The sequence below is a fragment of the Ursus maritimus genome, unplaced genomic scaffold (genome assembly GCF_017311325.1).
Source record: "Ursus maritimus isolate PB19 unplaced genomic scaffold, ASM1731132v1 scaffold_9, whole genome shotgun sequence".
NCBI lineage: Eukaryota > Metazoa > Chordata > Mammalia > Carnivora > Ursidae > Ursus > Ursus maritimus.
The window spans coordinates 26,249,254-26,265,979 of NW_024427107.1; the positions used below are offsets into that span (position 1 = coordinate 26,249,254).

Consider the following 16,726-nt stretch of genomic DNA (forward strand, 5'->3'; position numbering starts at 1 on the left):
CAGCTTGCAACTCTGGTACAATGTCACTGCTAGTATGTAGGAGGCCGGCTTTTGGGGAGGACTGAAAAACAAGACGGTGTTATTTCATTGTAGGATGCAACATGCATGTACCTGGTGAAATGCTATTTAAATATATTATAGATAATAAAATATAAACAACTATGTAATATTTGTGTAATTATATTATACTTAAAATATTAATCGGCAAAAGTCTTAAAACATTTCTGTGTCCTTGCTGATACTATGTATTAACAATGTGCTGTTAATCTCCTGATATGGGAATGATTTAATAACAGAAGAGCTTATTTCTGGCTCCAGGTTTTGCAATAGCTGTAGTCAAAGACTAGGAGCCTCTGCACCCCTAAAGTATAAAATTGAGAACAATCCAAAATTAAAAACAAAGCATAAAATAGATCCCCCACTCCGGGAAATGTGCACAAGTGAGCTGTCTCTTAATTTCAACCAGCAATTCATATGAAGGGAATGTAACTGACTTAATTGTATTACACCTAGGAGACATGAGGTAATGGTGCTTTTGATGGATGAACATAAAGGAGACTGGAAAGTAGGTCTGTATCAGTGCCTTTGCAGCATTACTCAGGGAACAAGGAAGGGGCCCTGAGGAAAGGGGCCAGGGCTCAGTGCTCATGACAGCCAGGGCACTGTAGCATTGTTCCTAGCATCCCATCAGGCTGAGTGACGTGATCCACTAACACAGCTCCCTTGCTGGACAGCAAGTTCATTGAACAGAAAGCCTGGTCCAGACTGTGAGTGCAGCTCTTAAAAACTTTCACACTGAGCTTTAACCTCTCTCACTTCATGTTCATGTCTGCAAAACTGGGATAATAATAGTAACAATTTCATAAAGTTGTTACAACGATGACGTTCATTAATAAACTAAAGTGCTTAGTGCCTGGTGCGAAGTATCAAATAACAATTAGCTAAAATATAAACTCTATAAAAGCATGGCTTTCCCCCCCCTCCATCTAGTTCATTGCTTTATCTTCAACACCTACTTTATAATAAGTGGCCAATAAGATTTGTTGAAAGGATGAACAAATTTGATAGCTTATGTAGTCTTTTGAAGGTGAGATAATGAAACAGAAAATAGTATTTTGGCCTACTTAGCATTTTTATACTGTATTAGAAAGTAATATATTAGTATTCTGTCATATGCTTTAAGTCTCTTAAAACATTAGATACATTGCATCAGTAAACCAGGACCTGATCTGTCTTGGAAAATTGATAATATACAGTTTCCGAACCTGTGAAAATGAGAAGTCAGTTAGACCAAGGCAATTAACGCAATGATTGAGAGAACCTGGAACCTCAGATCCAGCATTTACCACCTCTGTTTTTTTGGCTGTTACCTAATCTCTCATACGTTTACACATCTATAATATTGGGATAGCAATCATAATTAGAGTGTTCTTTTCGAGAATAAACCAGGATAACTTATATCAAGTGCTTTCCAGATATGTAGTATATAATAAGCCCTAAAAAATATACTCTCAAACATAATATTAATTCATTTCCTAATCCAACCAACATTTACTGATGTCCTTGTCGTGTCAGGTATACAAAAAAACAAGCCAGAGGGGCACCTTGGTGGCTCAGTTGGTTAAGCATCCAATTTTTGATCTTAGCTCAGATCTTGATCTCAGGGTTGTTCAAGCCCTGTATTGGGGTCCACACTTAGCATGGAGCCTACTTAAAATAAATAAACAAACAGACAAAAAACCCAAGTAAGATATGGTTCCTATTCCCAAGAATTTCCAGGGTGGTAATGTCAGGGGACAAATGGAAAGACGATTATCAAATAGTGGAAGGGCTCTCAAAGAGATAAAACAGGGAATTTTAGGAGGTTACAGAAATGGAAGCTGAATTACATTTATATAAAATGGCTTGAATAGCTATATATTTTGAAATTTCAATATTGTCAAATTCCACATTATAATAAGATTAATGTTTATTAATGAATAAACTAATTAATTCATTTGGTCATGAAGCACTTAACACAGGCCTAATATGTGTGAGGCCAAGGACAAGATATACCATCTGATTTAATCTTTGTAATGTGAGGATGCTCTGTTATTTTCTCCACTTTTTACAGATAAGGAAACTCTCAGGGAAAATGAAAATATGCCTCAAGTCAGTACATCCAGCAAATGGCAGAGTTGCAGTGTCAAACCAAATCTATTGCCTCCAGAGCCCCCTGCATTCAGCTTTAGTAGAACTAGTCATTAAAATTGCATCTGTTGTTTTTAGTAGGATTTTTGTCTAATATACATTGTCTGCAAGAATTGTGCTACCTCTTTAACCTGGGATATCCTTTTCCATAAAGGATTAAGAATGAGCATTTTCTTTTGTTTTAGTAACTATTTTCTAGTTTACTGATATTTTATAAATTGTTAATGTAATTTCTGGGATGTTTATGTAGAACATCCTTCTATAGTATTATTCATCAGAATCCCTTTCAAAAACTTAAGATTTAGCTTTTAGCTGGTTGTGTGTTATTTCTTAAACATTTACTAATAATTTTCATTTCCTTAGCCAGAGGTTAAAGTAATTAACAAAATCTGCTCTTTTTTAATAGGTCAAATGTTTTTTCTATTGAACAGAGATTTTTATCTAAAATGATGACTTACTCTAAAGTCATATTGCTATTAGGGAGCACCAATATAGTTTCGGTTTTAGTGTCAGGGAAAAAACACCGAAATAGTACGTGAACATGGAGTCTGAGATTTGAGGGTGTTGGCAATGAAACTTTGAAGTAGGTTTAAAAACTCATCTGTATTTTTTTGTTTTGTAAGACTTAAGATATGAACTTCCTTCAGATCAAAGCTGAAGCTTTGGAATAGGGTTAAAACTCAAGCATCATTTTCTGTTTCATGATATTATCTTATATTTCTGTTCTGTTTCTACAATTTCACTTCTTTTTTTTTAATACATCAGGCAAAAAGCATTTATAATTACAAATTTTGTTCTGTTTTTGTAACTCATGAGGTTATGTTTACTTATTTTCAGTTACTTCTCAGAATATGATCTTCAGAGAAGTACATGCTGGTTTTTAGGTGTTCCCTCATAGTTATTGAAAAGATATCTGGGCCTGGCTTTGCTGTATATATGTCCCTATTTATGATTGGAGGATGGGTAGAACTCTGCACATTTTCTATCCAGGGAAGAGGCTGAACAATTATGAGGCTTTGATTAATACTATTGATGCTTTAATGGCCCATTTTATATCCTGAACACGGGGGGGAAATACGTTCCCTTCTGTAAAGACTGTGGTTCTTATGATTCACTTAGCATAGATAGAAAAAAGCATGAAAGATCTCTTGTCTCACAAGAAGAAATGGGTGGCCGTATAATGCCAGTTGCATATATTACTGAACTGTTACAGAGGAGAGGAAATTACCCAGTCAGAATAGATATGTCTCTGTAGCCTTGTATCCGCATTCTAATAGCCACAGAGTTTATCTTAGTCTGAATGGAGCTCTAAGTTATTAATTGTTTTAATGATTTCATTGATTTCTGTTAATCTAGGTAATGTGCCTTACTAAATTCGGTAGTTTATTTTGCTTTTCAATTAACCTTTTACTTTTGTTATATCATTTTTTATTAAAAACAAATGTTTTATCTGCATTTTAATGATATGCCTATCTTAGCATATTATGAATTATATTTGGCTATCTGTACTGCAATTTTCCTGAATACTTTAGGATAATGGCAAGCCGTAGGGCTCAGCATTTTATTGCAGGTTATCATTGGAACAAAACATTTTAAAAGTTACTTGAATAAATTCTAGAATCTTTTATGTATAACCAAAATATATATTTTAAGGAATTTTTTGTATTTTTAGAATACAACCATGAAAGAAATGTGATGCTTACTTGGCTTTTACTTTTCCAGGGTAGGAAATAATAATTTCAACTTAAATACAAGTTATTTTAATTTTGTTCAATTAATAGTTACAAAAATATATTATAAACTCTTTGAAAATTTAAAACACTATTTAAAAATAGTACATTCCAAAAGAAAGACTACTGTATGTGTATACTTCCTGTGTTAATAAAATATTTCACTGGCTTATATAGATTCATTGATATTCAAATACAATCTGCCTAATGAAGGTCTTAATTTACTTTGTCAGTTGTAAAGTTATCTGTTGTTTGTAAAAACATTCGTGAAATGGTCCCACGTGATGCTGAAGCAGGTTCTCTATTCTTCATTCCTGGGGAGTCACATTCACACATAACTTTTGTACCAATTAAAAACTGTTAATGACAAAACATTGTAATTGATTAGTCTTTGTATGTTTACAGCTCACTTTAATTGCTGAAAAACGCCATTTGTCAGTTTCATGTTCTATTGACAATGCTATTGATTTATCTGAATTTGGCTTTGTCTTGTCTCTCGTACATAAAACTCACATATGCAGTTCAAATGGGAAATGACTGTATTGATTTCCTTAACTTGAGCCCAAATGCTAAAGATTTTTGGATAAGCTTTCTCATTACTTAAGCCAAAATCAATAAGAAAGAGCATCTTTTAATGAAAGAGCAGTTTGAGCAACGTACTTCAGAAATAGGGTCCTGTTCATTCTTTGCTTTACAAATCGATCTCCTAGGTTCCTTAAGTGAGGTCCAATTGGTTGACATTGTGGTTTGTCTTTGTGTGTAAACTTGCAGCTTCAGAAAAGAGAAGATGAGCTACAGAGACAGAGGAAAGAAACTCCCTGAGAAAGAAGAGTTCACTACTAAGTGTATAATCCAGTGTTGAAATGCAACACAATTTACAAATATACCAGATAATTATTACATCTATTAAGTACATGCTTATATTTTATGATTGCACAATACTTTGTTTCTTCACTGATATCTTTTGAATATCTAAATATGCATATTATATACATTTACATTTATCTTATTTTAACATTTGGTTTTATTTCAGAAAGCTTCTGCTCATTGCTGCAGTTTATATTTATATAATGCAAAATAATTCACTGAAACGTCAGGCCATTTCTAAAATAACTTTTTGTTAAGTGATCTTTTAATCTTCATTGTTTTTCATTGTTACATTTCCTATTTTCTGCAGGAAAACAAACACGGGAGGTGAGCTACAGAAATAAAATGCCCATGCTGAGGAACAGCGAAATGAACTGAACATATAAAACAAGTTATATGGACAGGCCAAACGTCAGGTACTGTACTATGATATCATTAACTTCCGTGAACTACATAAATTAAGCTGATTATGCCTTCACTTAATTAACTGAGAATGACCTATTGATGTATAGGCCGAGTTAGCTAGAGACCGCTTGCTGCACTGTACTTAATTTATTGGTTTTCAATTAGTTCTTCTCTTGCCTGTGATTGTTGAGAAAAAAATGTCCATTTACATCTATGTTCTGGTAGTGTGGTTTTATGCACTGTGAGTTTCTCTTTAAAATTCTATCCTGAGTAGTATTTTTTCTTTGCCAACAATATCGAGGTAGTTTTAAATATTTTTTTCTCATTGTTACATATAATTTGGTTCCTGGAATAAAAGAAATATACAGATGAATTCATCTTGTTAGTGTTGTGATATTATCAAATTATCTTTATAAAAGATCCCTTATGTTCATTTCAAAAACTATTTTGCTTTAATTACATTTTGGAAATTAATTTTTACCAATTTACTGTTGAACTATACTTTTGTAGAGCAATCTCAGTGAAGAAAGTTCTTTGGTAAACCTTCAGATTTTTTTAGATTTTTCTCTAAAATCTTGAGTTTTTTTTGAAGTGGAAAAATTATAGTATGAATGGTCACTTACAATTTCTTGTGGTAAGTAGGACTAATGTATATGAGAATACCTTCAGACAAAAATTTATTCTTCACATTTTGACCTTGTATATACTGATTTTGTGAGGGCTGGTGAACCTCACTATGTTGCCCTCTATTATGTAGCTTTTATAATCCACTAATCAGGGGTGCCTGGGTGGCTCAGTCATTAAGCTTCTGCCTTCGGCTCAGAGAGTGATCCCAGGGTCCTGGGATCGAGCCCCATATCGGGCTCCTGTGTTGGGAGCCTGCTTCTTCCTCTCCCACTCCCCCTGCTTGTGTTCCCTCTCTCTCTGGCTGTCTCTCTGTCAAATAAATAAATAAAATCTTTAAAAATAATAATAATCCACTAATCAAAAGATATTTATTAGAACATTCTTATGTTCTCAGTATCTAAACCTTAGAGCATTTCACTAGGGATTGGCAGTCTGATTTTAGGTATTAGAATTATTTTAATAATTTATTATTGATAGTTAACTGTAATAGAGTCAGTCAAATTATGAAAGTAAACTAAATGTAAAGATGTATGTTACTCTGCTTTGGCAGTTTGCTTTATCTCTCCTAAATTCAGATCTGTATCTGAGAATGGAGTTAATAATGGAACTTAGACTCAGGACCTTTTGAGGTACTTGCCAACTCTTCCATATATGTGGAATAAGTATTACTTGTTCTGAAAGTTCAGAGAGCTGAATATTTCTGTGGGTTGGAGTAATCAGGGATGTGTTAAAGATTTAATTGCTCCTACAAGACATACACAGGTAACATTGTAGTTGATAATCCATGTTAAAATTTCATGCAGAATTTAATTAATACTGTAGGAGCTTGTGGGCATATGAGGATTTAACATTCTCGTTATTTGTGAATAACCCTGAAAACTCATAAAGAGTTGTAATGTGTGCATCACAAATTTGAATCTCATACCCTGTGCACATACCATAGCATTGGGAGAATAATTTAGCAGCTGTATTCAAAGAGGCATTGTTGTTTTCTACTCATTTTCATATATGCAATGATATATGCAATGACTGGCCAACTTAAACTCCTAGCCATATTTTCTTTAAATTTAAGAGAGGAAGTGTTTGCTGTTACAGAATTTATGAATTAGGGGGTCCACAAAGGGCTCAGAATCTTGTTTGGAAATATCAAATGCCTATTATTTCTTGAAAATCAAATGTAGATTTCTGTGACAGAGGGGGATAAAACTTCGGTTTTGGGAAGACTATATTTGAAACTCACTTTTAGTTTTATAATTCATGGTATTTCAATTGGACACTAAAGTGGAGAGGTTATGTATGGTGTGTGTGTGTGTGTGTGTGTGTGTGTGTGTGAGAGAGTGTGTATCTGAGAGAGAGAGAGAGAGAGAGAGAAACCGACAGACTGAAGTGTTCGGGGTCAGGCTAAAGTTTTGAATTGGAGATGTAAATTAGGAAATTGTTAACACACCAATTGTATTAAAGCCAAGAGAAGTGGTAATATGACCAAGAAATAAATGTTAAAATAAAAGGGAGTCAAGGAGAAAGAAGGCTTGTTGGTATTCCAACATTAAGAGGTCAAGGATATGAAAAACCAGGAAAGGAATTGGACAGCCAGTGATAATAAGAAATCCAGGAGAGTCAGAAGATTTTAATCCAAGTAAAGAAAGTGTTTTAAGGAGAGGGAAGTGATCACCTGTGTTAAATGCTGCTTATAGTCAGTAAGATGAGAACTAAAAATTAACTGTTAAGCTTAGCTACTTAGGTCATTGGCAGTCTTGACAAAAATAATTTTAGTGTCCTGGTGGGTGTACGTTTATTCTGATTGTAATGGTCAGCATAGTAGAAAAAATGATAATGCAGAAAATAAACAGGATCATTGCTGGAACAATGCCTTGAGAATGAAAGAGCTGATAGGATCTACTAGAAAAATGGAAAGTTTGGCCATAGTTGAGAACATGGGCAAATCTTTCCAAGCAGTATGAAAGAGGGTGGGTGGACACAGACACAGTGGATAAGTGGATGTGATGGTCTTGAGCTATTGAATTTTCCAGTGAAAGACGAAGTAAGATCAGTTTAAAGTAAGGATGGGGAAGGAAGTGGTGGAGGGTTGAAAAGTGAGAAGAAGGGATGAAATCTTTTTTTTGGACTGTAGGGGAGGAAATTGGCCATAAAAAGTAAGCCAGAGTGCTTAAAATAGTCAGCTCTATTCTAATTGCAAGGTTATCTGATCCAAATTTGCTCATACCAACAAGTCTATCATTCTAACATTTAACTTTCTACATTGAAACTGTGTGCTCAGTTTCTGTGTATTCACTAGATTATGCGCAGCTTGAAGGCAAGGTGTATATTTGATTCATTTTTCTATTTATGACATCTAAGCACAGTCTCTAGAAGAAGTGTGAAATTAAGAAACGTTTGATAGATGAATGAATAATCTATGTCATATATTGTATGTTGTGCTAAAGGCATATAAACAGAAGTATTTGTATTGGGAAATTTGATGCTAGATATCATTTCATATTTAAATTGAACTATCACTTTTTAAGTCCAGTAATTTTTTTTTTAAACTTTAGGTGCATTGCTGAGTTAATCATTCTCCTTAGTTCATGATGCATTATCACTATTGGTTCATAAAGGCCCCATAAAGGCCTCTCTCTCCTTATAATTTTTATTTAATTTTTTAATAGAAAATTATTTTCATTTCCACAAGGATTATATGAGAATATGGCTTGCCAGCAAGGACTGTGATAAGTCTTTTGGCTTTTGACAGTCTTGTAGATAAAATATTGTATCTCTTTATACTCATTATAGTTTTAATTTTAATTTCTATAATCTAAATGAAATTGAATATCTTCTCATATGTTTAAAGACTATTTATATTTTTTCTATGAGTTATGTTCATATCTGATCTTTCCAAAACTATGGTCATTTAGTTTCTTGACATTCTTTTCTCCAATGAGAATGTCTTATATTGCAATAACTTTTCCAATAACGGCAAACCTTGCATAATCTCACATTTACTCATGACCTCATATTCTTCTCCTTTTTTCTGAATTTTAAGCCCGGTAAGCTTTGTTTTGAAATATTCTCATTACTTGCAACTATTTGCATTAGTTCATCCTATTTAATAGGAGAGAAACTCTAACCTCATTATTTACACATTTACTAAAGCAGGTGAGTATTTATACTTTCTATTCCATCTAATATTGCTTAAGTGGAAATATTTTCTGAAGGTTCTAAGGTTCTTGATATTTTTTCCTTACATTAAAGGTTTAATTTGATATTTCTCTGTGGGTTAGCATCCTTTTACTATGAAGTATGGGTATCCTGCCACCAGGAACAACCAACCAGCTTAGCAAACAGAATAATTGGTACCATTCTTTTCACATACACAAAAGTAAGTTAAAACAGGGTAGAGCTTTTATCATCAATTGATTCTTAGAAGTCCTTTCTTGATATTTCAGCCCCAAGGCTTATATCAAAGTTGTTTCCTTCAATGTGGAAACTTCAAGCTTCCAATTCACCAGTCTGCAAACCCTGAGCATCAAAGCAGACCTGCCCTGTGATCCACAGCTAAGCACTTACTTTCTTGAAGTGATGCTTAGTGCTCTGATTCACCATCAAGATCTGAAGGTGCTGTTATGGGAAGATAAATTAGGGAACCAGACGATTAAACCCTTTGGCCTCCACTGAGATCTTCCTGAGCAGGAGCACTTGTCTCCAATTCCTCTTTGACCTGTTATTGTTTCCATATGGCGGCCACTGCTCAGGATTCTCACTTGACTTACACACGATTCCTGGGAGATTGACATGTGTGAGGATCCTGATTGCTTCAAACAGTAGTTGTTGAGAGTCCATGTAAACCAGAGGGTCTATACCACTGTATATTCTCTTCTCTTTAGCTACCATTTTATTTAATGCCAGAACTCATGTTCTTTTCTACTATTCTGACCATTAAAACTGTAATTTATGTTTAAAAATTCTGTGGTAGTTTCTCATTTTAATCTGTCAGGCTGATAGCTTTATAGTTTCCTTACTTAGAGAAGTCATAATTTTAAAATAGTTATCATCATCACCTGCATTCTTATTCTAAATTGACATATAAACAAGAGGAAAACCAAATGATGTTTAATTTATTGATATTGCCTACCTATCCTTATTCAACTTTCCTCATGTGTCATGTGTTATATCTGTGTTCCTCTATCACTGTGTGATACATACAAGAAACTCTGTTACTCACCTCATTGTTCTGCCTGACAAATGACTTAAAATATAGGGTGGAAATGTTAGATCTTTGTTGTTTTAAATGTGTTAATTAGTACTGGAGGGTGGGGGGAAACCATTCCTTAGATCCTTTCACAGCTGATCTTCTAGTCATGTCAGTTACCCTATAAATGTCTTAAATCCATTTCTTTATCTTTCTCCCACTACTTGATTCAGGTCTTCAGCATCCCCTCTTTCTCCCATTGGTCTCATCCTCTTCTATTTACCCTCTTGTTGCTAGATTAGACTTAAAATGTACACACATATGAACATGCAAAAATCTGATCAGATTAGTCCTCTGCCTAAAATCCTTTTATATTCCCAGTGAACTTGAATTTCTTTTCAAACTAAAGCCACTGGGGGTAGGCAAAAAAGAAGCTAACTCAAATCATGCGTTGAATCTCTCATGTCCAATCGACTCTAACAAGTCTGCCTAATTTTGGATTTATTAGGAACAGCTAAAATTGTATTTAAAGAAAAAGTCACCATTCACTGTGAAATGCTGTATAGTGAACATCTTCCAAATGTCAGTGTCTTACAATGACAAACATTTACTTTTCCTGTTAATAGGTCTTTGGATTGGTTGAGGTGGTTTTGCTGCAGGTACTTCTGGTTTCCTTCACATGACTTTCTTTCTGGTATGAGTGGCTGTTTGTAGCCTTCTTCATGAAGCATGCAGAAGCAACAGAGACAGGTCAAACAATACGAGCATATTTCATTTTGAATTTCTTTTTGTGTATGCTATAAGAAAGTGGTCCAGTTTCATTCTTCTGCATGTCGCTATCCAGTTTTCCCAACACCAGTTGTTGAAGAGACTGTCTTCTTTTTCTGTTGGATGTTCTTTCCCGCTTTGTCAAAGATTAGTTGACCACAGAGTTGAGGGTCCATTTCCGGGTTCTCTATTCTGTTTCTTTGATCTATGTGTCTATTTTTGTGCCATTACCATACTGTCTTGATGACTACAGCTTTGTAATAGAGCTTGAAGTCTGGAATTTTGATGTCTCCCACTTTGCTTTTCTTTTTCAAGGTTGCTTTGGCTATGTGGGGTCTTTTGTGATTCCATACAGATTTTAAAATTGTTTGTTCTAGCTCTGTGAAAAATGCTAGGGTTATTTTGATTGGGATTGCATTGAATGTGTAGATTGCTTAATATAGTGTAGACATTTTAAAAATATTCGTTCTTCCAGTCCATGAGCCTGGACTGTTTTTCCATTTCTTTATGTCTTCTTCAATTTCCTTCATAAATGTTCAATAGTTTTCATCATACAGATCTTTTATCTTTTTGGTTAGGTTTATTGCCAGGTATCTTATGGTTTTTGGTGCAATTGTAAATGGAATCAATTCCTTGATTTCTCTTTCTGCTGTTTCATTATTGGTGTATAGAAATGCAACAGATTTCTGTACATTGATTTTATATCCTGTGACTTTGCTGAATTCATGTATATTCTAGCAGTTTTTTGGTGGAGTCTTTTGGGTTTTGTACATAGAGTATCATGTCATATTCAAATAGTGAAAGTTTGACATCTTCCTTAACAATTTTGATGACTTTTATTTCTTTTTGTTGTTTGATTGCTGAGGCTAGGAATTCCAGTACTATATTGAACAATGGTGGTGACAGTAGACATCCCTGTCATGTTCCTGACCTTAGGGAAAAGCTTTCAGTTTTTCCCCATTGAGGGTGATATTGGCTGTGGGTCTTTTGTATGTGGCCTTTATAATGTTGAGACATGTTCCTTCTATCCCTACTTTCTTGAGGGTTTGTATCAAGAAAGGATGCTGTATTTTATCAAATGCTTTTTCTGCATCTATTGAAAGGATCGTATGACTCTTTTTTTTTTTTTTAAAGATTTTATTTATTTATTTGACAGAGAGAGACAGCCAGCGAGAGAGGGAACACAAGCAGGGTGAGTGGGAGAGGAAGAAGCAGGCTCCTAGTGAGGAGCCCGATGCGGGGCTCGATCCCAGATAGCTGGGATCACGCCCTGAGCCGAAGGCAGACACTTAACAACTGCGCCACCCAGATGCCCCGAAAGGATCGTATGACTCTTATCCTTTCTTTTATTAATGTGGTGCATCACATTGATTGATTTGAGGGTATTGAACCACCCCTGCAGCTCAGGAATAAATCCCTCTTGATCATGGTGAATAATCCTTTTAATGTACTGTTGGATTCAATTAACTGGTACCTTATTGAGAATTTTTGCATCCATGTTCATCAGGGATATTGGCTTGTAATTCTCTTTTGTAGGAGGGTCCTTGTCTGGTTTTGGGACTGAGGTAATGCTGGCCTCATAGAATCAGTTTGGAAGTTTTCCTTCCATTTCTATTTTGTGGAACAGCTTCAGAAGAATAGGTGTTAATTTTCTTTCAGTGTTTGGTAAATTCCCCCTGGAAGCCATCTGGCCCAGGACTCTTGTTTGTTGGGAGATTTTTGATTAGTGATTCAATTTCTTTGCTGGTTATGGGTCTGTTCAAATTTTCTGTTTCTTTCTGTTTCAGTTTTGGTAGTTTATATGTTTCTAGGAATTTATACATTTTTTTCCCAGATTGCCCAATTTGCTGGCATATGATTTTTCATGATATTCTCTTACAATTGTTTGTATTTCTGCTGTGTTGGTTGTAATCTCTCCTCTCTCATTCGTGATTTTATTTATTTGGGTCCTTTCTCTTTTCTTTTTGATAAGTCTGGCTAAGGGTATCAGTTTATCAATTTTGTTAATTCTTTCAAAGAATCAGCTTCTAGTCTTATTGATCCCTTCTTTTTTTTTAAATTTATCTATCATTTATTTCTGCTCTAATCTTAATTATTTCCCTTCTTCTGCTGGTTTTAGGCTCTATTTTGTTCTTTTTCCAACTCCTTTGGGTGTAAGTTTAGGTTGTGTATTTGAGACTTTTCTTAGTTCTTTAGGAAGGCCTTTATTTCAGTATACTTCCCTCTTATGACCGCCTTTGCTGCATCCCAAAGATTTTGGACTGTTGTGTTTCCATTTTTATTTGCTTCCATATGTTTTTAAATTTCTTCTTTAATTTCCTGGTTAGTCCATTCATTCTTTAGTAGGATGTTCTTTAATTCCATGTATTTGTGGTCTTTCCAATTTTTTTTCTTCTAGTTGACTTCAAGTTTCATAGTGCTGTGGTCTGAAAATATGCATGGTATGATCTCAGTCTTTTTGTACTGGTTGAGGACAGATTTGTGACTCAGTATGTGACCTATTCTAGAGAATGTTCCATATGCACTCAAAAAGAATGTGTATTCTGCTGCTTTAGGATAAAATGCTCTGAATATGTCTGTTAAGTCCTTCTGTTCCAGTGTGTCATTCAAAGCCGTTGTTTCCTTGTTGATCTTCTGCTTAGATGATCTGTCTATTCTGTGAGTGGGGTGTTCAAGTCCCCTACTATCGTATTATTATCAATGAGTTTCTTTAAGTTTCTTATTAATTGATTTATATATTTGGCTGCTCCCAAATTGGGGGCATAAGTATTTACAATTGTTAGGTCTTCTTGTTAGATAGCCCCCTTTATTATGATATAGTGCCCTTCATTTCTTCTTACAGTCTTTGGTTTTAAACTCTAGTTTGTCTGATATAAGTATGGCTACTCCAGCTTTCTTTTGATGTCTGTTAGCGTAATAGATGGTTCTCCACCCCATCACTTTCAGTCTGGAGGTGTCTTTGGGTCTCAAATGAGTCTCTTGTAAGCAGTATATCAGTGGGTCTTGATTTTTTTTTTAATCTATTCTGATACTGTATGTCTTTTGATTGGAGCACTAGGTCCATTTACATTCAGAGTAATTATTGATAGATACGAATTTAGTGCCATTGTATTACCCGTAAAGTCACTGTTCCTGTAGATTGTCTCTATTCCTTTCTAGTCGTTGTTACTTTTGTCTCTCTCCTCCTTAAAGGGTCCCCTTTAGTATTTCTTGCAGAGCTGGTTTAGTGTTCACGAACTCCTTTACTTTTTGCTTCTCTTGGAAACTGTCTATCTCTCCTTCTATTCTGAATGATAGTTTTGATGGATAAAGTATTCGTGGCTGCATATTTTTCCCATTTAGCACATTGACTGTATTATGCCACTGTCTTCTGGCCTGTTAAGTTTCTGTGGATGGATCTGCTACTTCCTTATGTGTCTGCCCTTGTAGGTTAAGGACCTTTTGTTCTTAGGTGCTTTCAGAATTCTCTCTTTATCTTTGAACTTTGCAGGTTTCATTATGATATGTTTTGGTGTTGACCTGTTTTCTTTTAGTTTGAGGGGAGTTTTCTGTACCTCTTGGACTTGAATACCTGTTTCCTTCCTAGATTAAGGAAGTTCTCAGCTATAATTTGTTCTAAGAAAACTTCTGCCCCCTTTTCCTGCTCTTCTTTTTCTAGGACTCCTATGATACAGATATTGTTTCACTTTCTGGAATTGCTGAGTTCCCTAAGTCTACCTTCACCATCTAATAATTTTCTTTCCCTCTTCTTTAAAGCTTCATTATTTTCCATAATTTTATATCCCATATCACCTGTTTAATCCTCTGCTTTTTCCATCCTCATTATGATTACATCCAGTTGGTTTTGCATCCCAGTTACAGCATTTTTTTATTTTGGCCTACCTAGTTTTTAGGTCTTTTATCTCAGCAGCCAGGGTTTCTCTGGTATCTTTAATGCTTCTTTCAAGCTCAGCTAGTATTCTTATGACTATTGTTCTAAATCCTTGTTCAGATATATTGCTTATATATGTTTTGAGAAAATTACTGGCTGTGATTTCTTCTTAATCTTTCTTTTGGGGAGAATTTCTCTGTATTGTCATTATGTCTAGGTTTCTGTCTGTCACATATTATGAACACTTGTTATGTTTCCTGCTCCTGAGAGTAGTACTTTTATTAGGAACGGGTCATACAGTGCCCAGGGCCTGGTTCTTCAGGAAGTGTATCTGGTGTGTGCTGTGTGCATTCTGCTATTGTGTTTTGGCTGCTCTTTCCCACAGGTCAATCCTCTACACAGTTCCTTCTTGCTTGCAATGGGGAGTATTTGGACCTTTAACTAGGTGTGCTTTGATTTGTTTGTTAAGATAAGCCTGATTTAAAAAAAAAGTTCTGATCCAAGAAAAGTTAAAAGGAAAAGGAACAAAAAACCAAATAGACAAACAAACAAACAAAAAATCTATAAGCCCGATTCTAAAGAATAAGAAGGAATGAAGAAAAAAAGAAAAGAAAAAGAAAAAAAAAAAAAAAAAAGAAGCAGCCTGATCCAAAAAATGAGAAAGGGAAACCAGCCAACCAACCAAACAACAAACAAAAAACTATAGATAAATTAATTAATCAATTAATTAAATTAAGTTTAAAAAAAAAAGTAAAGAAAAAAAGCCTGGTCCTATTTCCACCAGAACTAAAGCTGACACTTTGGAACATTATATGATCAGCAGACCCTGGTACATGCAGGGGGGCCTGTGTTGGTCTTCTGAGAGAGGGGTCTACTGTGCTGGCTCACAATCAGACCTGCGTTTGCAAAGATGCCCCTGCCGGGTGCAGGGGGCCGGGGTTTGGTATAAGTGACTCCAGTCTCCACTGGAGGCACTGTGTTTCTCTCTGAATTCTGACTGTGCTGGTGGGTGGGGGTGGGGGTGTGTGGGGTTGGTGTGGAAGATGGCATCACACTTCCCTCTTGTCTCTGGGGAGGGAAACTCCCAGCCGCCCCTGTTCAGGAGGCCCTCACAGAAAAGTGAATAATCTCCTCTCCTGTGTCCCAGGCTTTCATCAGATCAGGGCCTTTAACCTATCTGGGCTCAGGCTGTTGGGACAGCTGGTGCCACAGTTCTCTTGTGTTTTATCTCTGTCCAGTGGCTGGAATTCAAAACTCCAAATCCTAAAGGGCCCAGCAAGGTGTTGAACTGCTCTCCTCCTCCAGTGGAGAGACTCGCAGCACACCAGGCACTGTTGTGTCCCAGAAAAGCAGTCACATGGCAACCGTGGCTAGAGTCTAGTATGATGCACAGTGAAAGAGTACGATCAGATTATCTGCCTTCTGCCCGTGCCTCTGTCCCCTGCTGCTGAATGGCTGCTCAGTGGCTCCTGGTGGGTCCTTTGTCCTGAACAGGCAAAATACTGTCTTCCAAATGTACTCTAGGAAGGGGAGTGATCTCTCCCAGTGCAGCCCAGGGGATCCCCTCACTGCAGTGTATTGTGCAAATGCTATGTGCTGCCCTTTCCTTAACTTCATCCCATGAGAAGGGCTCCTTTCCCTTCCCAGTACCATGGCTTTTCTCTCCCCGAGTTCATTGCTCTGAACCTCTCATCTGCCATGTTCTCTCCCTCCAATTATGCAGATTGTTTTCCTAATCCTCAGATCGATTTCCTAGTTGTTCAAAATGATTTGATGTTGCTGTAGCTGTGTTTGAGCGACTAGGCAAGCTCAGGGTCCCTCTACTACTGCACCATCTTTTAACTCATCCCTTTTTCAATACAAGCACATTTCAGAGTCTTCTCAGATCTTATGTGCTCAAATGACATTGGCCTACGATGTCACATAATAAAGAAGACTACTTAACCCATAGTGAAACTATGACAGGAGTATAGAGGGCATGAATGATCGTGATTAAATAATACTATCTACTACATAAAAGCTCTCCTGTTCTACAAAAAATTTTAAAACAGTTGATTTGCCAGATAAACTGCAAACCTTAAG

General features: G+C 35.8%; 1 long non-coding RNA gene across 3 annotated transcripts in view; it reads left to right on the forward strand.

The window, feature by feature from the left end:
• The window catches only part of LOC103661356, a 253,666-nt gene that overhangs the window by 15,600 nt on the left and 221,340 nt on the right, over window positions 1-16,726 (forward strand). For all 3 annotated transcript variants that reach the window (XR_005833675.1, XR_005833676.1, XR_568041.2), the window contains exon 2: window positions 5,098-5,203. This is a non-coding gene — a long non-coding RNA (uncharacterized LOC103661356). The remainder of the gene's footprint in view (window positions 1-5,097; window positions 5,204-16,726) is intronic.